Source organism: Macaca thibetana, chromosome 15 (genome assembly GCF_024542745.1).
Source record: "Macaca thibetana thibetana isolate TM-01 chromosome 15, ASM2454274v1, whole genome shotgun sequence".
Taxonomy (NCBI): Eukaryota; Metazoa; Chordata; class Mammalia; order Primates; family Cercopithecidae; genus Macaca; species Macaca thibetana.
The window spans coordinates 14,650,825-14,678,490 of NC_065592.1; the positions used below are offsets into that span (position 1 = coordinate 14,650,825).

The following is a 27,666-nucleotide window of genomic DNA, read 5'->3' on the forward strand; positions in this document are numbered from 1 at the left end:
GAAATGACTTGTTGCCAGGACAGGTAAGGGGATAGTCAGGACCTGCGGTTTACCTCACAGGGTACAGAGTTGAGGATGAAATCATGTTTTTCGCGTGTGTAACTTTCACACACAAATATATGTGTGCACAAATATATGTATGCGTGTAATGCCCAAGCACATGAACTTGTGTTCATGTGTGCAAATATACATGTTCATCTCTGTTGGCAAAAACACAGCGAGCACGAATTTTATCTCTGTTGGCAAAATCACAGCCAGCACCACTATAGCGCTAGGGTCTTACACATGCGCATCAGGTGTAAAGTGTCCAGAGCTGGGAAGAAGGATGCAACTGCAAAATGGTAAATTGCACGTTATACCTGCACTTGCGTGCTCAGGCGATTCTACTTAAATCACTGCAAGTGCTCCTACGAGGTCGTTTTGCATATTTGAAAAAACTTGAAGTTACAATTATATGTGTATGTGCTGTATGTGTACAGATGCCCCAACGCGAGGGAAGGACCACTAAACCCAAAGACGCGCGTGCCCGTGTATTCACACAGACGTGTGCTTCGGCGCCTGCACATGGCCGGCGCGCAGGCACGCGGACGCCTACACGGATACATAGGCATGTTTTATTGACGCATCTGGGGCACTTTCTTTCAAAGAAAGTAAGGAATGAAAATCCAATCTAAGAGTCACCAGGGTTCATCTGGAGGTCGCCCAAGGGGTAGAAAAAATTTGTAACGACGCTAGAGTGTTTGTCCTTGGTGTAACTCCGCTCCCGGGAGGGCTGGATACAATACGTTTTGAAAGCTCGAGGGGCTGCCTTAGGATCTGGGGGCGGGGGGTGGGGTACTCAGCAACTCTTGTCGCGGGCTGCTCAAGAAACGTGGAAACACACTGTGCGACTTTCCACTCCCCCGTACACGCGATTCCGTCGCCACCTCTCGGACCAGCAGCCCACGTCCAACGCTGGGCCGACCCCAGATACTCAGGCAGTCGGTATTCCCGCCCGGTTCGCTTGTCTATTCATCCCTCTGCATCAGGCTGGGACGCGCTCCGTCTTTAAGAGGCTCAAATGCATCTCCTGCCGCGGGGCGGGATCTGGGCGCCTGGGCCCCGGGGTCCAGAGGCCGGTAACTTTGCTAATCTCCCCCAGTGGCGGGGAACGTCACGCAACCGCTGAGCCCTGTCCGCGGAGACTAAACAAGGAGAGGAACAGGCTGTAAACACACATCCTGACACGTGAGTGACATTTACGCGGTGCGAGAAGCTGCAGCCAAGGGAAAGGCAGGGGGTGGGGGAAGCGGGCAACGACAGGTAAGGAGCCTTCGCAGGCGCCGGAAACGGCAGCCCCTGGACCTCCCCCTGCCCCCGAAAGTGGCAACGAATCCCTAAGTCCCCCGAACCTGCCTTCTGTGGGAGGTGACAGGTGAACGGAATTCAGGTCTGGCCACTCTCGCCGCTGCCTACCTCCCCACCATCTGCTTCCTCGCAGACAAGCAGACCCGGCGCATAATGAGGTAGCAGCCTCCAGCCGGCCACCGTGACTAACTCAGAACAAAAGCGCTCCCTCCACGCCTCCTCCAACAAAGGGGCCACCAGCCCCGGCGCTCCCCGAAGGCTGCGGGGCTCCCGGCTGCCGGCTGCGGAGCTGCCGCGCGCAAACTTCCCGGGGTTCCCGGGGCTGCTGGCGCCACGGAGCCGGGGCCGCGAAGGGAGGAAGCGCAAGCCGCGCGGAGAAAGTGAGGCCAGACCGGGCGGGGGAGAAGGGAGGGAGCCGGGCGGCCGCGGAAGGAGGGTGATTGATCAGTGCGCGGTTCCCGGCACTCTGTCCCGTTATTAGAGGCGGCCAAAGCAGGGCCACGCAATAACCTCAGAATCGCCAACTAATTGACGCTGCAGGCAACTACTTCATTGTGCGCGCTGGTTTTATGTCTTCATAGCCGGTGATTGACAAGGTGTAATTAGTCATCTCACTCGGTGATAAACATGGGCACCCTCCTCCCGCGGCATCAGGCCGTGTGTACCAGCAGAGGAAGCGATAGTTGACGCTGATATACCATTAAATCAAAATGAAGACGTTCAGAAGTGTGTGTTTGCTGTGACGCTGTGATGGTTTATTTCTCAAATACGGCACCAACAGATTTACTTGATTTGCAAGTTAACTACAACATTAACTGGTTTTATTTATTTTGCCTCTTCCTTCCTCTTCCTAGGCAGGGATGTTGCTCTTGGAGAATGTGAAGACAGTTTGCTTCTTGACAAGCGAGCGAGCGGGCGCCCAGATTTTTGCAGCCTTTCCGAGTCTCCCCCGAGGGAGAGGCGGCAGAGAAAACGCCGGATTTGGGAGCCACCAGGGAAGGATCCGCGCAGGGGAGCCGCCCTCCTTGGCCCCAGACCCGCCTGCCTGGGGCCCCCTTTGCTCACTGCCAATGTATGGTCTGAAGCTCTGAGGATGGTGCTAGGGACTGGGGTCGGGGGAAGCCTCTTGAATAATAACTGCAAAGAAGAAAGAGGCGAGAATGTCCCCCTAACCTTGAAGCAGAAAGGACTGTGTTCTTAAAGCTGTTGGCTGCAGTCACAGGGCCAGTTGCCCGCCTCTATTCCCAGAGTAAAGTGTAGCATCTTCTGTCCTCCTGGCTTGCTTGCACCATTCAGCAAATTATACTCCTTCCTCACCAAAGTGGAAATGCTCAGGGGTGTGTGTGTGTGTGTGTGTTCCCTCTACACTGAGGCTGGTGTTAGAGATGTTACCGATTTAAACCTTCCAGAAACCTGGAGGTTTACATTTTGTAAAGGGAGGGGACAATCCTAGTCTGTCTCAACCCCAATTCTGGTTAGAGTGGCAGGGACTGAACAAAGCCACCAACATGCAAAAGTCCATCTCCAGAGTATCATACATGCCCCCAAGAAACCCCCAGTGGGATATGCTTCCTGCACTTTCCCCTTCTCTCTAACCTCTGTCTCCTGTTTGTAAGGCAGAGGAAGGGTGATTCCTTGCCACTGCACAGGAATGCAGGGTTACAGTTATCTCCAAGAAAGGGTGGGGTGAGGCTGAGTCACAGGGAGAGCAGAAAAGCCCTGTATCTTCAATGAGGACCCCCCCACACACCTTTCCCAGGCTTGTGGGCCTCATTCAGCAAAGCAGGGAGTGTTTTATATTGATGTGAGAGGCTGTCAGTCAGCAGCAAATCAGTTCAGGCATAGCTATCTCCTTCTTTATGAAATCAGCTCATTGCCTTGGTCACACTATACAGAAAATCTGCTTATCACCGCTATCGACAATAAAAATTAGTGGAGCCTTAGTTGTTTCCGAAGAGGAACCCCGTGTCTGTGACACTAGAATAGATAAGTAGCTTGGCCTGTTGCAGGCAGAGAGGAGCCCAATTCCTCCTCCTCTTCTCCCTGCAGCAATCTGAACAATTCTGAAACCGCCTCCCTGGGCGTCAGCTGAGCAGGTTGGGGAACTAACCAGGGCTCTCTCTCTAGGGCCCTGTTAAATGCACTGAACTTAAAATGAAACACGAAGTGTGAATTTCAGGTTTGAACATGATGCATCAGGAAACGTGGAGGTTGGCAGCCCTTTTCCTCCCTCCTGCTTTTCGGTAGCAGGTATTAATATTGTATTAAATGTTATGAGAAAGTAAAGGCTGTGCAGAGGAATGTGCTCAGATGCAATTTTGTCAAGGTTTTTATCTGTGATTATGATTCCAGATGTAGAAACTCCCGGAGGAGGGAAATGAGGGGCTGCTGGCATGTGACATGTGTTTTAAGGTGTTTGGCAGTGTTTCTCAAAGTGGTGACAAAATGTTCAATTTTATTACAGGGAATTGGTAAAAGAAATATGAATACTAGGTCAGAGATTGTTCACCTCAGCAAAAGGATTTACCATTATTGATTAGGGTGGGGAAAGTTTGTATCTAGGCCCTGCTTAAATCACATTGTCAACAGTATAAATCTGTCAGATCAGATTTTTCTTAAAGAACAATTGTAACAAAATACACTATAGCTAATTGCATCCCCTCACGGCTAATTTCCACGCAAGGATGTAAATTTCCCTGGAAGCAAAACCAAAAAAAAAGTAAATGTTGCAAAAATGCCATTTTTTCCCCAACTGGTATAACTACAGTCATTTATTGACAATCATTTCTTTTTAATCTAGCCCAGAGTAATATCCAGTCCTGGAAGGGCTATTTTGCTAACCTGGTTGCTCTGCAAGCCTTTCAGGTTGAAGCACACACACACACAAAAAAAAACAAAAAACAAAAAACAAAATAACAAAAAGCAAACAAACAAACAAAACCCCGCAACAAATTTTCTCACATAGGAAACCACGTTTTGCTTAAAGGAGAATCCGAAAGATTTTGTATAGAAAAAGTGGGGACGGGGGTAGAAGAGGAAGCAGATTGAACTCTTGACTGGCTGACAACTCATATTTCCAAGCACTTGAGACCAAGCATTTTTCCTATCACAGCCCTTCTTCATTCAAAGGCATCTCTGCCATCCTTTTCTGACAGCAGGACACTGCTAAACTCCATTTCTAAGCACAAGTTTCCCCATAAACCTTTTATGAGCTTCCCATACACTAACACCAATCGACTGGATTGCCCAGCCAGCACTGACTAGACAGGAGGTGGGTTTGGTAAACATTTCTACATAACAAAAAGGAGTTTTTAGCTAAAGATGCTGGACTTGGCTCCTCCTTGGGTCCTCAATCAGAGGACGAGGGTCTCTACCCACTTGCTGGAGCCACTGCTTTACAGATCACCCCATGTCTAGCACACCCATTCAGCCCCAGCCTCTCCTTAGTCCAGGCTAAAGAATGTTGATTTGAGCTTCCCAGCCACTGGCACTATTTTATCATCACAAAGCATACTAGGCTCCCAGCACAAAGTGCAACTTCCTAGGAAGTAAGACAATTCCTCTCCTAGAAGATGATGTAGGACGTGGTAGTTTTCTGAGGGCAACAGTGAGATTGCAGGGGAGGAAAAATGCCCAGTGTGGCCACCATCTCCCACCCTGCACTTTCAGCAGGACCCCTCCCGTGCCCGAGTCCAACTTTCCACTGGTTTGATTAGCAAATCTCTACTGCTTTTGGGAAGTTGGCATTGTCTCTTTAGGTGAGGAATGAGTCATTTCCCACATATGCTTCAGCTGAAGCTCAGTCCCTTGGCACCCCTCCCCAACATTTTTATTCTTCCACTAATTAAAACAACTAATGTCCCATTGATTATCTTTGCATGAATGAAAATCATTACAAGCCCTTGCAGGTATATGAGAAATTCTGTTTGCTTAAGTATTCACACTTTGATTTCCTATAGGCTAATTTTCTCAAGCATAAAGAAATTCAAACAAAACAAAACAAAAACAAAAACAAAATCTCCTGACACTTTGCAATAAAATATGAATGCTAGTTGTAATGAGCTTGTGCTGATCTCTTGCAGGAAGAAATGCTCAGATGGCCCTGTTTCAGTGCTGAATTTTACTATCTGGTAATGGATTCTAGACAGTGAAGGCAAACATTGATAGGTCATCAGACTCAGGTTTTGAATTTGTGCTTGTGTTGAGTCAGATGAGCTCACCCAAATTTACTTTTAAGTTACCGTGTCAGCCCTCGAAAGTAAAAAGGCAGGGGACAATCGACACTATTTGGAATTTCCCAGCTACTTGGCCATTTCAGCTTGTGTCTCCATTTCTGGGGGCTGCCATAATTAGAGCGATCTATTTTGCATTTACTTCTCTTTGCGAGCACTACATTATTCACTCTTTCCTGTGCTTATTAAACAGTGCCACCTGCACCAAATTCAACAAAGCTCTTCCATCAATCAGGCCCAGCGAAGGATCCCAGACCATATATTATCATTAATTGAAGCTCAGCTGAATTGTTGACGATAGAGTCAACAGTAAAAGCAACACATTTTCTAAGACCTGTTTATAAAAATATTTTAAACAAAAAAAAAAATGCATTCCCCAAATTGTCATCTTTTACAAACTCATTTCACTCTTTCTGTACAGTAATTCAAGCAGCAATTAGCAAGTCTTTTAATTAATGAACTATTCCCTGGGTGTCACCAAGGTGCCTGCAGCACAAATGTCCTCCTTCATAGGTACCAGCAGATGCAGTCAATAGTTTGTCCCCCAAAGCCTTAGAAACTGACCACCTCAATAGCCCTAACACTATAAAAAGGATCTGAAGAGCCAAAGGCAAGGCTGGAAAGCAGAGGACAATTTTCAGGAAAGGAGCCATGGAGAGTATGAATCCAAAGAAAGGGAGAGACAGGAGAAAGGGAACCAGCAGCAGAGGGGAGAGGCAGAATATCAATGTCTAGAGACATCCATGGCTAAAGAAAAGCACAGAAAGTTTCTAGTAAAGATGGGATCATCTCTGAGCTTCAGCTACGTTATAAAGGAACTCTACATCCTAATGCTGACGATTTACACATCTTTAAGAGGCTCAAACCTCACTGTGGCTTGTTCTTTTAAAAGCTTCCTGCTTTGTTCAAAATACTGCTTATCTTTGGTATTGTCAACAGCTCTGCTCTGGGAGAGATTAATTAAGTGATAGGTCAGACACAATGAGGTGAAAGGGCATGTCCACCCAATCAGGACTGATTCATCCGTTTCTAGGTGGATCAACTTTTTTGAGGGATGCCAATTTTGGTTCAATTTCCACGGGGTTTTATCAATAGGGATGCCTCAGCTCCTCCAGTGAGGGGCACTTAGCTGGAAAAGACTGGTCTGCAGATAGAAAAATTAAAAATCTACACTTTGTTTTTTTAAGATGTGGAAACAAAACATAACTATTAATTGTCTGTATGCTTAAGTTTTACCGATCTGGGAGAAGGCTGATTTCTTGAATCCTTTTACAAAATACAAAATAGCTAATTGGGTGGTTGTAATTAAGATTGCCATGCACCACAAAATGAAAATAAAAATAAAAAGTTCGCTTTCTCTCCTCCCACTCACTGTTTTTCATTGCTCCTTTCTTTCAAGTCCACTTTTAATTTCTAGAAGGTAATATCAGAGAAAAATAGAAAAGGGATTGGGGGCGGTGGAGAGAGAAAGAATGAAAAAGAAACACAGACGTTTTCAAAGTGTCATCAGCCGAATTTTTCCAGACCAATTAGAGGTTACCTTTAAATCTCCATCCTTCACCCCCTCCACACCTTTCTAAATAGATCTTTAGACTGGTGAGAAATTAGTTCATTGGGAAGGGTCATGTGGGTTCCTAACCAGAAGGGTTTTAGGGACCTTAGATCCCACTCCCAGAAATGACACCCTCCCCATCTCTCTGAGTCTGGGTCAAAATTGTGGTTGCAAAATTGTGTGTGTGTGTGTGTGTGTGTGTGTGTGTGAGAGAGAGAGAGAGAGAGAGAGAGAGTAAACTCCCAGCCTGTAAATAAGGCTAGGCTCAGGTAAGGTGACTATTAATGGCAGACCCCAAACAAAACATTTGGAATATTTTTACTCTATTTTTGAACACTCTTGCAAATGAGTCTCACATTTGTAAAATGCCTTTCCAAGGTATTTTGGGGGTAGGGAGGAAGTATGGGGGTGAACAATGGTTTGGGTTTATGTAACTGACCAGCCATTTCCCCTTCTCCAAAGAAATGTAGAAGGTTAGTTTCTTAAGTATCCAATTGTTTAAATCATCTGGGATCCATCTATATTTATAAAACTGAACAGAAATACTTAACAGCCTGATCAATAGCCATTGACCGTTGGTGCACTCGCACCCTAACATGCACAGCTTGATCATGTATATTTGATCATTGAAAAATTCAAAGCATCTTGCAGCAGTGTATCAAGCTTCCCATAAAATAGTCCGTCTCTTTCCGTGGTCTTAAAAGAGTGTGTTTTTCTCTCTCCTGCATTTATCTATCTATCCACCTATTTATCTACACACACACACACACACACACACTTCCCTTCCTGGAGAATTTATTGCTCATATATTTGATGAAGAACGAGGTAATTAACTGCCTGTGAGGCTGTACATCTGGGCGGCAGTTCATATCCATTGCAATAATAAAACACTTTTTTCACATTTTAGCAAAAGAAAGGCTAGTCCTGCCCACAGATTCAGAGGACCCCAGAGTCTCTCTCTGCAAAGCCTCCTTGTTATAAATCCTGCCTCCCTCTTAAGTGATGGCAAGCACAACTGCACCAAGGGGCACTAAGTTGATATGTGCAAAAGTATCACTGGAAAAGCTTGTCCCTTCTCAGAGCTTCAGCGTCAGCTTGTGGGGGTTTGAAACAGACACAGCTGGCTCCTCCATCCCCAGCCTGCTTGGCAGCAAACCGGGGCAAGAGTCCAAAGGACTTATCCTGTGAAGGGCCACAGGTAGAAGAGATATATTTTGGGATTCCCAAGGGTCGTTGTCTTGAGCATGTGTCGCTAAGAACTAATTACTCCCAAAGGACCCGATCCTGCAGATTTTTCTGATAGTCTGGGGTCAAAAAATGGATTCCAAGTTTCTCCAGAAGGTATCCCAGATCCATCCAAACTACTCCAAGATCCCGGCCAGAGGAATACAAGCTGGCATAAGCCTGCTCCAAGCCCCTAGCACAGTTCTTATAACCCCAACCTCAGAGGCCACCCCTACCCCCCAACCAAACAAATTACCTGCAGAACCTCCCATCTCGGGAGTCCCCTGCTCTGTATTCCCGACCGTTCCCCGCACAAATTATTCGGGGCCCTTCCTTTTAAAAGCAGCAGCATCTGGGCTGAGGCTCCCTCCTTTAAAGGGTGGGGGGAGGCTTCATATGATAATATGTGTAATATGATATGGAATGACAGAATGCATGACAGTTGCCCATAATACAGAGAAGTCAGTCAAAGGACAGAGGGGACATTTGGATAATTACCATCTATTGGCTAGTCAATCACGCGAACAGAGAGAAACTGCACAAAACCCACAATGGAGTTGGGAAACAAAAGAGACCCGAGCCAGACTCAGGATTAACCGGTCTAAAGCGATCTAAATGCTTTTGTATCTGAAGAACTGAGGCTCCCGGGTTGCTCCCCCCACCAACAATCCCAGGGAACTAATTGCGGGGATCAGAGTTAAGGCTCTCTCCCTCCTTTCCCATTTCTCTTTGTAGACTGCTCACCACGCAGAAAAAAAAAATGATTTCTCTCTCTGTGTTCATTAAACTATTTTAAAGTTAAAGAGATGGGGGAGGGGGATAGATGTAGCCCCTCAGTCCAGAAGCTGAGATTCCTCTGCCAACGAAGAGGCTGGGACAGTCTCGGTTGGTCTCAATTCTTTGTTTCAGGGTAAAGTCTTCCTTCTTTGCCCCGTGGAAACAAATGCCCCATGCACCTGGGCTTCAGCTGGGCAGCTGCCCCTTTCCTGCGGGCTGCCAGGGATTGCTGGTGCCTTGCTTTGGGTGAGGAGTCCCCATAGCTGGCCCGCGCACTAGAAAAACACAAGGTAGATCCCTCCAGCTGAAGACAAATTGATCTGCACAGCCAGGATTGGGGGGGTGAAGGGCAGCACAGGAATGGGTCTAGCCTTGGAAATGGGAAAGTGAGCCACAGAAGGTGCTTGCAAATTGTGGTGACAGAGAATTTCCTTTGAAACTGGGGAGTGAGAAAGAGGAAGAAAATCTTTCTAAATTGGGGGAGGGAGACGATGTGCTTAACTGGGAAAGAGGAATGAAAAGACTCCTGCTTGAAAAGAAGGGAGGCAAAGAGGTGATTCCTCAAAAGAGACACAGGAAAATAATGTCTATAAAATGTTAGGGATTCGAAGAGGATAGTGACAGAGGAAGAGAATTCCTTAAAAGAGAAAAAGACCTGGACAGAAGATCTCTGTACCTGAGAGTGACATTCCCCCACCCTCCAGACAGAGCGGCAACTGCCAGCCACTTCCCACCGGGTCCTCCCTTTGACAAGCCCAACTCGCCCAAAGCCCTCCCGGCCCAGACGGGGCCCTAGCGTGCTCCCGGCTTGGTGGCAGCGGTGGTTCCCGGTCCGGGTCCGCGGGTGCCTGCAGTGGCCCTGCCGGCATCCCGCGCAGCCCTCCAGGCCCCCGGGGCGCGCCGAGGCGCTTCCTTACCTTGGCGAGTCCTCCGCAGCGGGTGTGGCCGGCTCTGCGGGCGGCCCCGGGCCAGGGCCGGGGGGCGGGGGGTGGAGGTGCCGGGCTTGGGGGGAGCGGCAGGGTGAGGGCTGGGGGCGCGGGCACGGTGCCCAGTGGGGGTGAGGGGGCCGTCGGCAGCCCCAGGGCCCTCGGGCGGGCCGGGCCGAGCCTGAGGAGGTGCGCGGAGGGCAGGGCCGGGGAGGGGCGCCGGGGCCCGGGCTGGGGGGTGGAGGGCTCCCTCCTGGGGCCGGCGGGGTGCTCCAGCCTGCGGGGCCGGCCCGGAGCCGGGCGAGGCGCGCAGGAGGGAGGCCCGGCGCCCGGGGAGCCGAGGACGGGGCGCGCGGATCAGAGGGGCCGTTTTCTCGCCTCGGCTGACAAATCAATCAGGGCCGGCCGGGAGCCGGGAGCTGCCACCCGGGCTGCGGCGCGCGGCTCCCCGCTCGCCCCGCGCTGCCAGCTGCCGGCCGCCTGCAGTGGGCGCGGGCCGCGGCGCGGGCTGGCTGCGGTCATTAGGCTGCGGGCGCGTGCGGCCGGGGGCGGGGGCGGGGGAGGCGGTGAGCGCCGGGAGGGGGCGGCGCGGCGTCCCCCGCGTCCCCCGCGTCCCCGGCCCCCCCGCCCCTCCCGCCGCCGTCCCGCGCCCGCTAGCGCTCGGCGTCCCCCGCCCCCTGCTCCGTGGCTGTCACCAGCTCCGGCGACCGGTACCCCCAGCCGTCCCCGCCCGCCTCCCCCTGTCTCTCTCCATCTCCCGGTCTCCGCGGCGTTTCTCTGCCTCCTTCCTCGCCTTTCTCGGCCTCTCTGGCTGTCCCTGGCTCTCTTCCTCACTGACTCTCTCTTTTTCTCTTACCCCTCTCTCCTCGGCTGCTCTCACCACTTCCTCCCTCCCTCTCCGGCTTCCTTCTACCTCCCCTCACTCTCCCCCCTTTCTCGCCTTGCTCTGGGGGACTTGCTATCTCTTTCTCTGTCTCTCCTTGGAACAGCGGCCCCCAGAATGCAACTGAAGCCATTTCCCGGCTTCAAGTCACTCCCCGCCGGGGCTGCAGTTTCCTATCTCTAAAAGGAGTTGCTGAGCAGCTCTAGGTGGGGTGGCGATGGGGGACGCAGGAGGTGCCCCATGCCTCTGGTCCCCTGTTGAAGTTCACGCCTCCTCAAATGCAGCGGCCACCCAGGGCTCGCTGGGTGCCATATATGCCCCACAAAACACCTTTCCTCAACCTCGAGGACAAGTATCAGAGGCCAGTATCAGAGGCCAGTTCCGCGGGAATAGTCAATGGTGGTTTCCTCCAGGATCCCTAAAGCCCCTCCTGAAAAGTGACTGTGGTTCCTCTTCCCCTGTCCTCAGGTTTTGACTGGGCACAACCTGAGTTGGATCTGATAGGCCCTGTCACTTGCTGGTTCCTTCCTGGTTGACACCAAGCAGAAGGGCAATGCTCTCTCCCTGTCCTTAGACCCAAGCAGGAGTAAAATCTATCCTCCCTCCTTCCCTCCCCATTCCCCATCACACCATGATTGACTTTTAAGCTTCAAGGATGTTTCCCTGGACAGGTGTGGCTTCAGAGTCAGAGAGATGTGAGTTCAAGACCACTTGCTTGGGTAAGTCACACTGCTCCAAGTTTCAGCTTCTTCATCTGTGAAATGGGAGCAATAACTACCTCCTTTTCAGGATTGCCACTGGGGTCATTTGTGGAATCCATACAGTGCCCAGTCCATAAGTTATTTATTCTATCCAGCTTTTATTCAAGCTTTTTGCTTGGCACTGAGGAGACAGCAATTCACAAGGCAGGCATGGCCTCTGCCTTCAGGCAACTTGCATTCTAAGTGGCAGACAGACTGTGGACAGCAATTACACAATTTTATGACAGTTATACAAGTGCCATGGAATATAGAGAGTACGATGAGACCAGCTATTCAGGGAAACTAACCTGGTCTGGGGCTCAGGAAGGCCTTTCCCAAAGTGTGATGATATTGAAACTGAGACCTGAAGTCAGTTGGGGCACCAGGATCACGGTTGGTAGGAAGTGGGCAGGGGATGCTAAAAGAGGTGGTGGAGGGAGAGCGTTCCTGGCGTGAGGGAGCAAGGCCAGTGGGAAAGCCTGAGTGGCCGGTGTGGGGTGGGGAGCCGGATGAGGCTGCATAGGTGGGCGGGGCCAGGCGTGGGCACGCAGTGTCTTGTAGGCTGTGCTGGGAAGTCCCTGCCTCAGCGCATAGAAACTGCTCTTGTGAACTCTCAGTCACATGAGTCCCGATTTCTGAGCTGGAAGGAAGAAGCCAGGCCAATATGCAGACTCATTCTTTGCTTTTGGTTATTCCTGGGGGCTGCCATCTCTTCTTCCCTCCTCTGCTATGTCCCAGCACTGTGCACCCATGTCTACTATGGCATCCATGCCCCCACCCGAGGGTGGCCTCCCTGGCAGCACATGCTCAGGCTTGGTTTCTCTCTGTGCCCTTAAATCAGGCCCACAGGAGGCATCATCCTTGGCCACTGAGCCCCTGCTGTGTGCCAGGCCCTGTGCTGGGCATGGCCCTGTCCTCACAAAGCACTCCTTTTTCTGGGAAGACACTTTTGAGCACACAGGGCTGCAATGACCATGATGAAGGAGTCCCACGGGGGACCTGAGGCATGAGGCTGGAAGCTCTTTGAGGGCAGGTGCGTCGTGTGTTTTCTCACCTGGCACCGTCATTAGGGTGTGGCACTGTGTGTGTGGCACCAAGGTGGACACTCGGAAACATGTATTTGGAGGATGAAAAAGAAAAGCGGAGTTTAAATACAGAAGGATGAAGATTCAGTAGCTCAGAGAGCCACAGGAAAGGGGGAGGAGACCTGCCTCTGAAGCTCTGTGAGGAGGAGGCAAAGGGCTCTGTAGTGGGAGGGAGCTGATGCTTCTGGGGTTCCTCCTCCTGGGGCCAGGCGGGTGCTGGGCACTTTTGTGCAGTTCCCTGGGCCAGCCTCCACAGTGCTCCGCCTCAAGGGCACCATTGACCCCGCTTTTCTGTTAAAGCGCTAGGGTCCAGAGGGGTTGCGTCACTGGCTTTAGGTCACACAGCCAGTAAGAGCCTGCGCCCGGATTTGAACCCCGGTCCGCCTGCTCCTCTTTGCTAAAAGGAGGGAGCAAAAGAGGAGGAGAAGGCAGAGGAAGGCGATGACTGAGAACAAAAGAAGAGCAGTGGCAAAGGAGTGAGCTCCACGAGTAATTTTTCAACTTAAAAACAATTCCCATTTCCCAGCCCTGCAGAGGCAGGCGCAACGGATCTGAGGCGAGGCCGGCCCTCTGACTCGCAGGAGCCTGCCGAGGGGCCCCGGCAAGCTGCTTCAAAGTCGGCCTCTTCAGCACAGGCGCTTTTAAACTTCACACGGGAAACTTTCCAGGGCTGACTTTTTGCACTTTGTTTCCAAATCAAGAGATGGGGAAGTCCCTCTCAGCCCAGCGGGGAGGAGATCGCACTGCGAGACTTGCCCTAGGGTTTTGGGCTTGGCACTGAGCTCCTCAATAGGGCAAATGGGCTGATCCCCCGATGTAGGGGTGGGGGGCCCTGTCCCCTGCCCGAAACGGGTTCCCAGGAATAATTCAGGATGTGGGCTTGGCAGCCAGTCCCCCCCACCCCCCGGCCCCAGGGGGAATAAGGCCTCTCTTCCTGTATCCTCCCAAATCTGCTTCTACCTGGGTTCTGGGTGGCTTTTGTGGATAAGATGCGACCACCTCATGAGGATCATGATGTACTCCTTGCTCTTCTCTGCACAGCAGTCTCAAAACTAAGCCACACTGTCTGTCTCCTCTGTTCACCGTTTCGAGAGGCAGCAAGGGTCTTCCTAACCCTCAGCTCCCTCTGATTTTTGGAATTCAGATTTGGATTTTGGATGTACATCAAGAGGCTGGCTCCATGCATTTTAATTAAGCTGTCTTTTTTCATTTATTACTAATACACTCCTCTTAACTATGATTTATTTGTTAAACAAAGCACCATAAGCCGTCACTTATTCATCTTAATTTCAACAAAATTAAAGTAGTCGCTGTTAGATTGCACCTAATTGCACTTGCAATGAAAAGAACGGAGATGTTAATCAAAATAAATTGAAGATAAACAATAAAATCATTACATCTTTGCGGCGGTAAGTGTAACTAATCAGTTTTGACTCGAAGCGACCGAACAGGAATAATGAATGTGTCACCAAAGGCACGCTCATTAACGGAGGCTGCCGAGACCTGGTCCTCGGGGCAGCAAACAGCCACCCTGCCCATGTGGCTCTGAGGGTTCCTGCCTCCTGGGCTGGGCAGAGGGACCCCAAGGAGTAAAGGGATCCAGGAGGAGGCTCAGAGAATGGAAGAGAGTCATGGATGGGGGTCTCTGAGGCTGCCCTGCTACGGAGGGGTCCTCTCACTCTGATGGGAAAGAGGTCCCAGGCTCGTTACTGGACAGCCCAGGTAACCAAGGATGGGGGTGAAGGCAGCTGGAAGACAGACAGACAGCCCGATATCCAGGGAACATAAACAGGCAGATGCACTGCAGGGGGCACAGTAGAGAACAGTCAAGCATTAAGAGACAACGAGAGCTGGGTGTAGTGGCTCACGCCTGTAATCCCAGCACTTAAGGAGGCTGAGGAGGGTGGATAACCTGAGGTCAGGAGTTTGAGATCAGCCTGGCTAACATGGTGAAACGCTGTCTCTATTAAAAATACAAAAGAATTAGCCGGGCATGGTGGCGCACACCTGTAGTACCAGCTACTCAAGAGGCTGAGGCAGGAGAATCGCTTGAACCTAGGAGGCAGAGGTTGCAGTGAGCCAAGATGGGTACCACTGCACTGCCTGTGTAACAAAGTGAGACTCCATCTCAAAAAAGAGAGAGAGAGAGAGAGAGAGAGAGAAGGAGAGTTGGGCACAGTGGCTCACACCTATAATCCCAGCACTTTGGGAGGCCAAGGCAGGTGAAACACTTGAGGTTAGGAGTTCGAGAACAGCCTGGCTAACATGGTGAAACCCCGTGTCTACTAAAAATACAAAAATTAGCTGGGTGTGATAGCACACGCCTATAATCCCAGCTACTCGGGAGACTGAGGCAGGAGAATTGCTTGAACCCAGGAGGCGGAGGTTGCAGTGAGCCAAGATCGCGCCATTGCACTCCAGCCTGGGCAACAGAACAAGACTCTATCTCAAAATAGAAGAAAAGAAAGGAAGAAAGGAAAGAAAGAAAAAGAAAGAAAGGGCCGGGCGCGGTGGCTCACGCCTGTAATCCCAGCACTTTGGGAGGCCGAGGCGGGCGGATCACAAGGTCAGGAGATCGAGACCACAGTGAAACCCCGTCTCTACTAAAAATACAAAAAATTAGCCGGGCGAGGTGGCGGGGGCCTGTAGTCCCAGCTACTCGGGAGGCTGAGGCAGGAGAATGGCGTGGACCTGGGAGGCGGAGCTTGCAGTGAGCCGAGATCGCGCCACTGCACTCCAGGCTGGGCAACAGAGCGAGACTCCGTCTCAAAAAAAAAAAAAAAAAAAAAGAAAAAGAAAGAAAGAAAGAAAGAAGAAAGGAAAGAAAGAAAAAGAGGAAAGAAAGAAAAGAAAAGAGAAAAGAAAAGAAAAGAAAAAGAAAAGAAAAGAAAAGAGAAAAGAAAAAAGAAAAGAGACAGGCAGAAGAGAAGTGAGGGAGAGGAATCTGGCTAAGGCCAGAGATGGACAGTCAGACAGGGACAGACAGAGAAAGGAGCTGCTGAGGGAGGGAAAGCGAGGCAGCTCTGATAGTGATGGAGGAGGGACAGGAAACCAGCTGAGTGAGGAGAGGGAGGCAGAAGAGAGAGTCAGGCCAATCTGCAGAAGTGGAGGCTGTGGGTACTCGTCATTCAGTCATCGCTCATGTGAGGACTATACATGCACATTTTCATCTGGAACCAGTTAAAGCTTGGGAGCTTTCAGGTTAGGATTCTGAGGACACAGCGGTCCTCAGCAGTCTGCAGGTAATTGACTGTTGGAACGGGATCCCTGGACTGGGCTCAGGAACACAGGGGAAGTGATCATGAGTACTGAGGCAGAGGGCCACCTGGAGGGCTCCTGGGCTCATCCTCCCACAACAGGGCTTTCATAGGCCTAAACGGTCCAGATGGGGCTCCTTCCTCATGTCACAGGCCTCTGTGCCAGCCTTTGGGTTGCTGGCCTGGACACCAGATGCTGTGCCAGAGTTGCTCCGGTTGAGGTGGCCTTAGCAACACTCCCTTTCCAGTCTGGGAAGATCCAGAATCTGGGCAACTTTGGGAAATGGGGAGATTGGAAGATGCAGCCATCCTGGTAGGACTAGGGGCAGAGACCAGGAGAGACAATCTGAAAGATAAGTATTTTTTGAGTACCTACCAGGTGCTTAGCCCTGGGCTGGATCTGGGAAATACAAAGATGAACCTGCAGTCCCAGCTACTGGGGAGGCTGAGGCGAGAGGATCACTCGAGCCCAGGAGTTTGAGGTTACAGTGAGCTGTGATCACACTACTACACTCCACTCAAGCCTGGGTGATACAGCAAGAGACTCTGTCAAAAAATAAAATAAAATAAAAAAGAAATATACAGATAAATCAGATATGACCTTTCTGTACCTCAGTTTCCCCATCTTTACAAGTAGGGTTAATAATAGAACCTACTTCATATATTTATGATGAGGATTAAATGAGTTAATGCTTGTAAAGAGCTTAAATGGTGGTTGACCCTTGGAAAGGGCTTTATGTGTTTGTTAAAAATAAAAATAAAGTAAGTCTCTGCCCTTACGAAGTGCAGAGTTCAGTGGAGGAGCCAGACTCGTTAGCAGTCAAGTTCTGTCGAAGGGGTGAAGGATGCTCTGGGCCCAAAGTGGAGAGAAAGCGTCCAGTGAAGCAGGAGTAGAAACTAGTCAGATCAGGGCTTGGGGAGGGGAAAAGAGTGGTCCAGGCAAAGGTGACCATGCAAAGGCACATAGGCAGGAAAAGACAGGATATGCCTGGGGCTGTCAAGCAAGTTGGAGGTGAGGCTGAAGACCAGGGACTTAGATCTTGATGAACCTTGGCAGGGATGATGGAAGAGCATTTGAGGGACATGCTGGGTTTTTTTTCTGGCTGCTCTGCATGCGTTTACTATATTTAGGGTGGGACTTTGGGGATTGTGTCCTACTCCTTTCCTCCTCTTCTTTCCTCCCAGTCCAGCGGTTCTGGTAGAGGCAGTTCCCCTAGGACTCCAGGAGAAGTGACATGTGACCCAAACCTAAGCCAATCCATGCTTTCCACTGCTGTGGCCACAGTGATTGGCTGAGGGACTGGCAATCTGGCCCAATGGGAGCCCATCTGGGCTTTGGCTTGAGGACCTGGGAGAGGTCTTTGATCCATTCTGCTGGTCTCTAATCTGACAGGATGTAGGGGCTGGGGCCGCTGTCACCACCTCACAACCATGGGGCTTCTGAGACCGAAGCCAACACAGCAGAAGGCAGCACAGTGGAGTGAAATGAATTCCAGTGACATCTTTTGAGCCCCAAATCCAACCGAGATGAAGCCAGCCCTAGTCTCTGGCCTTTTTGGATTTGTGATCCAATAAATTCCTTTTTGTTTAAGCCAGTTTAGGTTGGGTTTTCTGTCACTTGGAACAGAAAGCGTTCTAGCTGATACAGGTTTCAAACAGGAATGCAACGCCGTCATGTGTTTTAGCAATGTCACTCTGGCAGCCGTGGTGCAGCAGAGGGACTGGAGGGAGTGAGGTTGGAGGCAGCCAAGCCAGTGGGGAGGCCGACATGGTCATCCCAAAGAAGGCTTGTGACCAAGAGGAGGCAGAGCTAGGAGCTCCCCTCTCCGCCGCTGGATTCACTTCCGTAGGATTTCATAACAAATCGCCATAAATCGGGTGGTTGAAAACAAGAGAAATTTATTTTCTCATGGTTCTGGAGGCCAGGAGTCCAAAGTCAGGGTGTCAGTAGAGCCTTCCTTCTGAAGGCTGTGAAGGAGAATTCTTTTTTTTTTTTTTTTTTTTTTTTCCTTTCTTTCTGAGACAGAGCCTTACTCTTATTGCCCGGGCTGAAGTGCAGTGGTGTGATCTCAGCTCGCTGCAACCTCCACCTCCCCGGTTCACGTGATTCTCCTGCCTCAGCCTCCTGAGTAGCTGGGATTACAGGCACCTACCACCACACCTGCCTAATTTTTATTTTTGTACTTTGAGTAGAGACAGAGTTTCACCATGTTGCCAAGGCTGGTCTCGAACTCCTGAGCTCAAGTGATCCTCCCGCCTTGGCCTCCCGAAGTGCTGGGATTACAGGCATGAGCCACCACACCTGGCCTTGTAAGAGAGAATTCTCAACAAAGAATTCCTCCTCCAACTTCTGGTGGCTCCACGTGTTCACTGGCTTGTAGCTGCAACCCTCTAATTTCTGCTTCCATCTTCATGTGGCTTTCTTCTCCTCTGTATCTGTGTCTTCTCCTTGTCTGTCTCTTATAAGACCACTTGTTATTCGATTTTGGGCCTGCCTGTGTAATCTAGGAGGATCTCATTTCAAGACCCTTAATTACTTCTGCAAAGACTCTTTTTTTCTAAATGAAGTTACATTCACAGATTCCAGGACACGGATATCTCTTTTTGGGGGTCACCATTCAACCCACCACAACTAGCAAGGAAAATGACCACCAGACCACAAGACTAGAGTGAACATTAGGAAAGGGAACAGGAGGCCAGGGAAGGTGAGGCAATTCTGAGAGGGCACTGGGAGGCACAGAAATGGAAACCTCTGGGCTGGGAACAGTCCATTTTAGGGCATCAAGAGAACTTGTGCACAGGATTCCCTAGGGAATCTAGGCGAACCAGAGAGAGCCAAGAGCCTAAGGAATGGACAAGGGTGCTTTGCATTTTCAAAATCTGGAAGCCAAGAGATTCTGCAAATACATGGGGTGGTGAGCTTAACATCACTCTGGGCAAGCTTCCAGCAAACTCGGGGCTTGCAGAGCACCTAGAAAGGAAAGTAATTCCCGGGACCCCACACTGATTCCTTAAGAACATGTCATGCCAGATCAGCCTCATTTCTTTCTTTGTTAGGGTCACTGGATGGGTAGACTTAGGAATGGCATGACGAGTGATCAGAATGAGGCCAGCTTGTGATGGTCTTCTTGTAAACAGGACAGAGAAAATGTGTGATGGATTCAAAGATGATTAGGAAATTGACTGCCCATAAGGGAAGGGAATTAACTGATAGGTCTCTGTCTCCTGTAGTGAGGTGCCTGAGGTCCTCTGTTAGGTCCTGTTCTGCCTATTCCAAGTTACATGAGACAATGGTAAACAGTGGAAGGCCCACCTGTCCAGTTGGCAGATGGTTTGAGGGAGGAAGAGCCACACGTTATGTTGGGAAATACAGCTCCTTTTTCTTTGAGCGCCTACTTTGCCAGGCACTGAGTTTGGCTCAGGCAGAATGATAGTGGATAAGACAGAGAGAGACAGAGAGGTATAGCTACTCTCATGGAACTTACTGTTCTGTAGGGGAATCAGACAAGCACATTTAGTGTAATAAGTATCCCAAATGACTGTGGCAGGATGGGTTTCCAAGATGAGAGGAGACATGGAAAAATAGAAACACCTGTCCCTGGTTCTAAAAAACCAACAGTGTCACCTCAGGAGAAGGGAGACCTGGGTCAGTAGTGGTTGGAATGAAGTGGAGAGGGCAGTGATGTGTGAGGGGACATGTGCCCTGCCAAGTTTGGAGGGCTGATCTACACTCGAATTTCACATGTAGCCTTTCAGCCATACAGAGCAGCAAGGGGGAGGATTCGATAGTAGGGTAGCAGGTGATGACAATGCTAGGGACAATTAGAGGCAGAAATAGAAAGAGTTTTGGAATCGTCCTGTTTTACAAGGTGACAACCAGAAAGCCAAGGGTTGCAGTGGGGATGGCTCTGAGGGAGGCAGTAAAGTACCCACCAGCCTCGCCCCAGGCCAAGCTGCAGCTGACTGTGACTTAGGAGCCCTAGGAATCACTCTAGAGCAGCATGTGGGGTAGAGAGTGTATGGGATGCAGTGCATCTGACCTTGCTGGGAAAGTTATCTACTCCTAGCCCAAGGACAGAAGAAATCCTACAAGTGTAGTGTCTTAGTCAATTCTCATGTTGCTACGAAGAACTGCCCGAGACTGGGTAATTTACAAAGGAAAGAGTTTTAATTGACTCACAGTTCCTCATGGCTGGGGAGGCCTCAGGAAACTTACAATCATGGCAGAAGGGGAAGCAAACATGTCTTTCTTTACATGGTGGCAGGAAGGAGAAGTGCCGAGCAAAGGCGGAAAGCCCCTTATAAAACCATCAGATCTCGTGAGAACTCAGTCACTATCACGAGAACAACATGGGGGAAACTGCCCCCATGATTCACGTATCTCCACCTGGTCCTGCCCTTGACACGTGGGTATTTCTACAAGTCAAGGTGAGATTTGGGTGGGGACACACAGCCAAACCATATCATATAAGAAGGAGGAGGACTGTGAGCCCACATCATCACCATCTCCCAGACCCTGTCCCTAGCTCAGTGCCTGGCACATGACCGGTGCTCAGTGAGGACTGCCTAAAAGAGAAAGAGCTATTTCCAACTCCAGTTCTCTGTGGCACCCTTCTCACTTCTCAGAGCCTCTGTTTCCCCATCTGTAAAGTGGGTCGAGATGATCAATGCACCATGTGAAAAAATTGTGTGAGCATTAAAGCCCTGTTCAAATACAAGGATTTAAAGGAAGATATAAGAAGCAACCTCCATATTACTGCTTTCTGGAAGTGCCCTTTAGTAATAGTTTAGTGGCTAAAAACATGATGAGAAACCAATTTTCTCATAAACACTCTTCTATTCGATTATGAAAGGATTAACTAAGCTGTAATGGCTGACATTTTTTCCCCATAAGGCACACAGTGATATTTCACAAATGTGTGCTTCCTTCCCTACCTTCAACTCATAGTAAGGAAAGGAAATTTCAATGAAGATAGAGCCATGGGGAGGGGAAGGGTTTGGCTTGGCCGACCCAGAATCCTCTCTCAAGTGTCCTCAGCTAGGACCCTGAAAACCCTGCTTAGAAGTACCTCACCATCTCAACTCCTTTCCACCCTCAGTCCTGGAAGCTCTGCCTCCTTCACTCTTGTGCCTAACCAGGTAATGACATGGTCTTGAAAACTCTAATCACTGACTGTCTGCTCTGTGCCAGACAGAGGGCTCAGGGATTTCCATGCATTCGCTTAATTTTCCTATTCACAGAGTCAGCTATTATCCCCTTCTGTAGATCAGGAAGCAGGCATAGAGGAGAGATGTGGCTTTCTCAAACTCACACAGCTGGCAACTGCCAGAGCCTGGTCTCAAGTCCAGATCTATCTGATCCCAAAGATGTTGTAACCAGGACACCAACCTGCCTGGGTGCAGACTGTGAAGGACCAGTGAGGCTGTGAAGACAATGGTGCCCTAGGGCTGGGGTCCCCGGGCTGGCAGCAGGCAGAGGTAATTCTTCCATGTGGTGCTACTCCAAGGTAGTGGTGCTACTCCAAGGTAGTGGTGCTACTCCAAGGTAGTGGTGCTACTCCAAGGTAGTGGTGCTCCCTGGAAGTGGTGCTTCATCCAGACAGCTCCATGAAACAGGAGGTGGTACCTGGATTCTTTTTCGAAGGGGGAACCAGAGGCAGGAACTGCCCCACTAGGGATGGCTGGATGCTGTGTGTCTGCACTGGGCCAGGAACACACCAACTACACCCACCGCCATGGAGGCCAGCACAGCTCAGAGGAGCCTTGGGTTAGGCACCAGAGTCTAGAGGTGGACAGAGCCTGTATTGACTCCGTGCTGGACAAGGGAGGAGGGATGGAGGAGAAGTCCCCATTTGCCATGGGCCCCTGTTTAAGCTGAAGAAATGGAGGCTTTAACATTTACTATATGAGTAATATAAAAATTAAACCCAGATTCACCATATGAACCAGCAGTTTCACTCTTAGACATTTATGCAAAAGGACAGAAAGCAGAGGCTCAAACAGATATTTGCATACTTATATTCATAGTAGTAGCATTATTCACAGTAGCCCAAAAGTGGAAGCAATACAAGTGTCCATTGATGGATGAATGGAGAAACATGATGTGGTCTGTACATACAAGGGAATATTATTTGGCCTTACAAAGGAAGGAAATTCTGACAGATGCTACATCATGGGTTAACCCTGAGGACATCACGCTAAGTAAAATAAGCTAGTCACAAGAAGGCAAATACTGTATGATTTCACTTATGCGAGATACCTAGAATAGCCAAATTCATAGAAACAGAAGAAAGAATGGTGGTTGAAGGCCAGGCACGGTGGCTCACACCTGTAATCCCAGCACTTTGGGAGGCCGAGGCGGGCGGATCACGAGGTCAGGAGATCGAGACCATTCTGGCTAACACGGTGAAACCCCGTCTCTACCAAAAATACAAAAAATTAGCCGGGTGTGGTGGCGGGCGCCTGTAGTTCCAGCTACTGGGGAGGCTGAGCCAGGAGAATGGCGTGAACCCGGGAGGCAGAGCTTGCAGTGAGCCGAGATTGTGCCACTGCACTCCAGCCTGAGAGACAGAGCAAGACTCCGTCTCAAAAAAAAAAAAAAAAAAAAAAAAAAAAGAATGGTGGTTGACATAGACTAGAGGGAAGGGAGGGGCAAGAAGTTATTGTTTATTGGGTTTAGAGGTTCAGTTGGGAAGATGAAAAAGTTTTAGAGATGGACGGTGGTGATGGTTGCACATGTGAATGTACTTAACGTCCCTGAAATGTACATTTAAAAATGGTTAAGCTGGTTAGTTCCATGTAATGTGTATTTTTCCCACAATAAAAGAACCTGATGTTTTTTCCTACTTCTAATAAAAATTCTTCCTAGACTAAAAAAACAAAAACAAAAAACCATGCTACATTTTTTAAACTTTATTTTTTTTTAATCTTTATTTGCGTGCTCCCCATGTGTCAGGCAACTTACTGAACACGTTCCATTTGTCATCTGTTTAGTCTTTTGCAACAGTCACAGTGGTCATTATTTCTCCCTTTTCCAGATGAGGAAACTGAGTCTCACAGATACTCCCCGCAAGCCTTACAGCTAGGAAGTAGCTCGAATCCATGCCCTTAACCGCTGTGCTCAGCCAGGGATCAGACTGGCTCAGAAACATACATCTAGAGATGGGCAGGCGGCACCAGGCTTGTTAGACTCTCCTTGGCACAGAGGTAGAGTGAAGAAGTGGGAAAAAAACCGAAGCCCTTGGCATGCTTGACCTCTATGCAGAGTGGAGAGGCAGCCTGGAGGCTGGCAAAGAGGGCCAGTGGGGAGCCGTCCTTACAGAGGACACCCTTTCATCTTGTAAGTTCCTGGGACAGCTTCTCCGCCCTGCATTTAACTGCCTGCTGGGAGTTGCAAGGAATCCAAGCATATCCAATAAATGTTTTATTCTACCCTGAGTTGGCCCTCTTGGGCAAAAATAAACTCCTTTTTCCAGGAGGAAATGAAGGGGCAGGTTTTTCTGGGACACTTACATAGGGATTTGTCTCTTCATTTCACACAGAATAATCTTTGGCTCAGAGAGGCAAAGCAACTTGCCCAGGCCCACACAGCAGATTGGCACCCAAGGTCTAAAAAAACCCAGGGTGTCTGACTTCTGGCTGAGAACCCAGCAGATACTCCACCGCAGAGCTCTCTGAGAGCCAGGATTGCCTCCCTCCCTGCCTTAGGGGACCCCTTCTCTGTCTTCTCGTGGAGATATACTTGGCAGGGCTGTGGGCACAGGAAATCTCCATGATATCAAATATGAAGAAAACCTTTTTTTCCTGCCCTGGATTGCTGGGTCATTAACAACCTGTGTAGGTGACTCTTCTCAGGAAGGGCTTTGGGATCTGATCTGAGCATGCCTCCAGCCCCACCTCTCGCCATCCTCTGCCCAATCCCCTCCAACTCTTCCCAGTCCCTGTGCTCACTCCCACTCAGGCCTTGGTCTCTGCTGCTCCCCTCCTCTGGCCTTTCTAACCCCGCCCAACTTTGCTGACCTAACCCCGACTCATTTCTTGGGTCTCAGCTTAACTTTCTCCTGGAAGCCTTTCCTGATCCTCAGCCTGTTCACCTCCGGCCCCCTCTACCACACTCACACACACACACTGACACTCACGCACACTCAAACTCACACCCACCCACACGCTCACACAGGACTCACCTACTATTCTTGGCTGTGTTTCCAGTGCCTAAAACAGAACCTGGCACAGGGCAGACCCTGAGGACATATTGAGTGATTAAATAAATCTGTAAAAATATATTCAGATTCAGTTAGCAATCAGGGATTTGCCATTAAGCAGCTGGAAAGGCCTTGGGCTCCCCAGGACTCAGATTTCTCCTGGGCAAAGTAGATATCACAGAAGAACCTTCCTCACAAGGTGTTTGGAGTGCATGAGAGAGTCTATGTCACGTGCCCGGCACTGCACCTGGGTCATGACGGGGGCTTGAGTGGGCCTTAGTCAGGTCCTATTACTGCCTGGAGGCCTGTGCCCTGACCTTACCCCTCAAGCCCCTCCTACTGAGGAAAATACCATGTGCGGAGATTAGCATCTGCTTAGGAAATCTGTGAGCCTCCTGAACTAGAAGTTTGAGGCGCAGAAGCACTTTTGTCTTCAAGGACTTTACAGTCCAATGGGAGGGAAAGGCACCAAATGGGCCACAGCAGACAGTGGCCAGGTGGGGAGACCCGAGGGTGGCTTCTCAGAGAGGTGATGCTTGAGGTTTGCCAAGCAGGAAAAGTAAGCATTTCGCAGGCAGAGATTTGGGTAGAGGGGAGAATCCTGCAGGACAGGGTGAGATGCTGCCTCTTAATAAAAACATAAAGAAAAAAAAAATAAACACAACACATGTTCCCCTTAAGTCCATAGAAACAAGAGTCATTGGATTTCAGAGTCAGGTGGAACTTGCTTGCCACCTGAGTCCTCTCCTTAGACCATGTGACAAGTGGCTGGCCCTTCAGAGCGTCCAGTGCTCACCTGCAGGTCACGCACAGTAAGACCAACCTACAAGGGCGCTGGGAGGATTTGGTGAGATTCTAGGTGTGCAAGTCCCAGCACATAGTAGGCACACAACCAAAGCTAACGTCCTTCCTCTTTGCCTAAAGGAAAATTTATCCCAATTACCTGAAGGATTTGGGTGTGAGTAGTGCTCTGTCTATTCTGTACCCATATTAACCAGACCTACTCCAGAGGCGGCCTTCGAGACTTTCCAGAGCACAGCGTGGCCTCTCCAACAGCCCTTATTAAACACATCCTTCAAAATGGGTGGGGTGTCATCACCTGTGAAGACCTGGCATCTCTGCAGGGGCAGCTGGGCCTTTGTAGCTGCACATCAAAGCTGCCCATCCCTGGTCCCGGGGTTTATCACCACAGTGACACAGACCCATGACCTTGTGCTCATGAAGATGTGTCTGCTGCGAACCTTCCATCCGCCTGGCTAGTCTACCCTTCAGGACACAGAGAGGTGCTGACTTTTGCAAAGATTCGAGGCATATAGGATGCAAGCTGAAGGGCCCAAAGAGTTTGCAAGGTGTCTGGATAAATGTGACATCCCTTCCCAGTGCCCTTCAACACCACTCTTGTTCCCCATGATGTTACATTTTGCTAATAATAATCACAGCTACCATTTGCCGACCCTTACGCTGGTGCTAGGCACCTTGCCAAATGCTTTCCTTGACATATTCCCCTTTCCTACATTATGAGATTTTACAGATGAAGAAACTGAGGCACACAGAAGTTACATCACTTGCCAAGTCATCCAGCTGGAGACTGGCAACCTGGTATTTCCCACGGCCAAAACTCAGCTCTCACCCGGGCCCTCCTCTACCCAAAGACATTTGCTGGCTCCCTGCTGACATTAGGACAAAGTCCAGATCCCTCAGCCTGGCATCCTAGGTCCTTCGTGAGATCTCCACACCTAATCCCCTAGCTCTACCCTTGCCACTCAGTCCACCTGAGAGAATCACTTCTCTCTTTTTTTTTGAGACAAGGTCTCACTCTGTCACCCAGGCTAGAGTGCAGTGGTACAATCTCAGCTCACTGAAATCTCTGCCTTCCAAGTAGCTGGAATTACAGGTGCATTCCACCATGCCTGGTTAATTTTTGTATTTTTTGGTAGAGATGGGGTTTCACCTTGTTGCCCAGGCTGGTCTCGAACTCGTGACCTCAAGTGATCCACCTACCTCAGCCTCCCAAAATGCTGGGATTACAGGCCTGAGCCACTGCACCCGGCCCCACTTCTCTTTCATAACCCTAGACAGCTGCCTGGGACATCCTTCCTGCCTTTCCCATTTGATGAACTCCAGCCATTCTTCAGCAGCTAGCTCAAGTATCAGACACGCCAACTCAATCTCTCCTACTTGGGGCACCTCTGTGTGTGTGTGTGTGTGTGTGTATGTGCACGTGTGTGTGTGTGCATGCGCCCACCCATTTGTATTGCAGTGCATTTGTTTCTATGTCTGTGTTGTTCTCTAGGCTCTGAGCTTCCTGACACCTGGTGCCCAGTTTCATCCACCTTGGTCTCCCCAGCCCCAAGCACAAGGTCCAGCACAGAGCAGGTTATGAGAAATATTTGGGAATGAATGAATGACCCAGTGGAATGAACAAGAGCTACAGACGTGATAACAGGAGGTTCAAAATGCTGCCACTGGGAAAGAAGAGGGCAAGGGCCTGTGGGAAAGGTCAGCATGCCAGAGGCACACTCCAGCTCCCTTTGGCTGAACAAAGACTAGGGCCCCAAGATTCTTTTCTCAAGAAATATTTTTAATAGGCTTCAGGATGATTCATTCCGTGGCAGCCTCACCACACCTGTGACTTCCAAAGGGGCCTCATGCCCCTACCTTAACTCAAAAATCCTCCCTGGGCTCCACTGACTCACTCGTTCCATAAGTCAGGATAGGACAGATTCTGCTGCAGTAACAACCACCCCAGAATGTCAATGGCTCCTACTGTATGCCCATCAAAGACTGGCAGGGGACATCTTCTCTATACTGGCCTCCAAAGGGGACATGATAAATTACTCACTAGTTCTCAAAACATGTTCAGAGGGGACCCATGTCACTTTTGCTCATATGTCACTGGCCAAGGCAAGTCATGTGACTACACCTAACTTTACAAGTGGCAGAGAAGTGCAATCCTAGCAAGTGCCTGGAAAGCAGAGAGATGAAAACGTTGAGCAAATAGCATTAAATACCACCACACCTGTTGATATTTACTGTGCAGCTACTATGTGCCTCGCACAGTAGGAGTTCCAGAGCAGGAGGTGGGTTGTGTTCTGCTCACATGACACCTCGGAGAAGCCTCCTGTGACTCCAGATAGGATCAGTTACTCCTTCTCCACACTGTCTCACGTCACCAAAACTCTTCAGCACTTGGCAAATTCCCATCTTTCCTTCTTCCTTCTCTTCCTCCCTCCCTTACTTCTTTCATTTAACAAATATTTACTAAGCACCTTGATGTGCCAGCACAGTGCTTGGTGTTTCAAGATCCAGCACAAATATAACGTATTCTTGAAGACCTTTCCTGGTCCTCCCACTTAGAAACAAATGCTCCCTGCTCTGATTCCCAGCACCTTGAATGACCCTCTACTTGTCACTTTGGCCTTTAAGTGTGTGTCCACACTAA

General features: G+C 49.7%; 1 protein-coding gene and 1 long non-coding RNA gene across 2 annotated transcripts in view; one reads left to right on the top strand and one right to left on the bottom strand.

Annotated features, from left to right (window-relative positions):
- NEK6 (NIMA related kinase 6) overlaps positions 1-27,666 on the bottom strand; it is a 984,684-nt gene that overhangs the window by 351,814 nt on the left and 605,204 nt on the right. The window lies entirely within an intron of this gene.
- On the top strand, positions 908-2,618 carry LOC126937224 (uncharacterized). The gene is made up of 2 exons (XR_007719685.1): positions 908-1,227; positions 2,202-2,618. It is a non-coding gene; the product is annotated as an uncharacterized LOC126937224 (long non-coding RNA).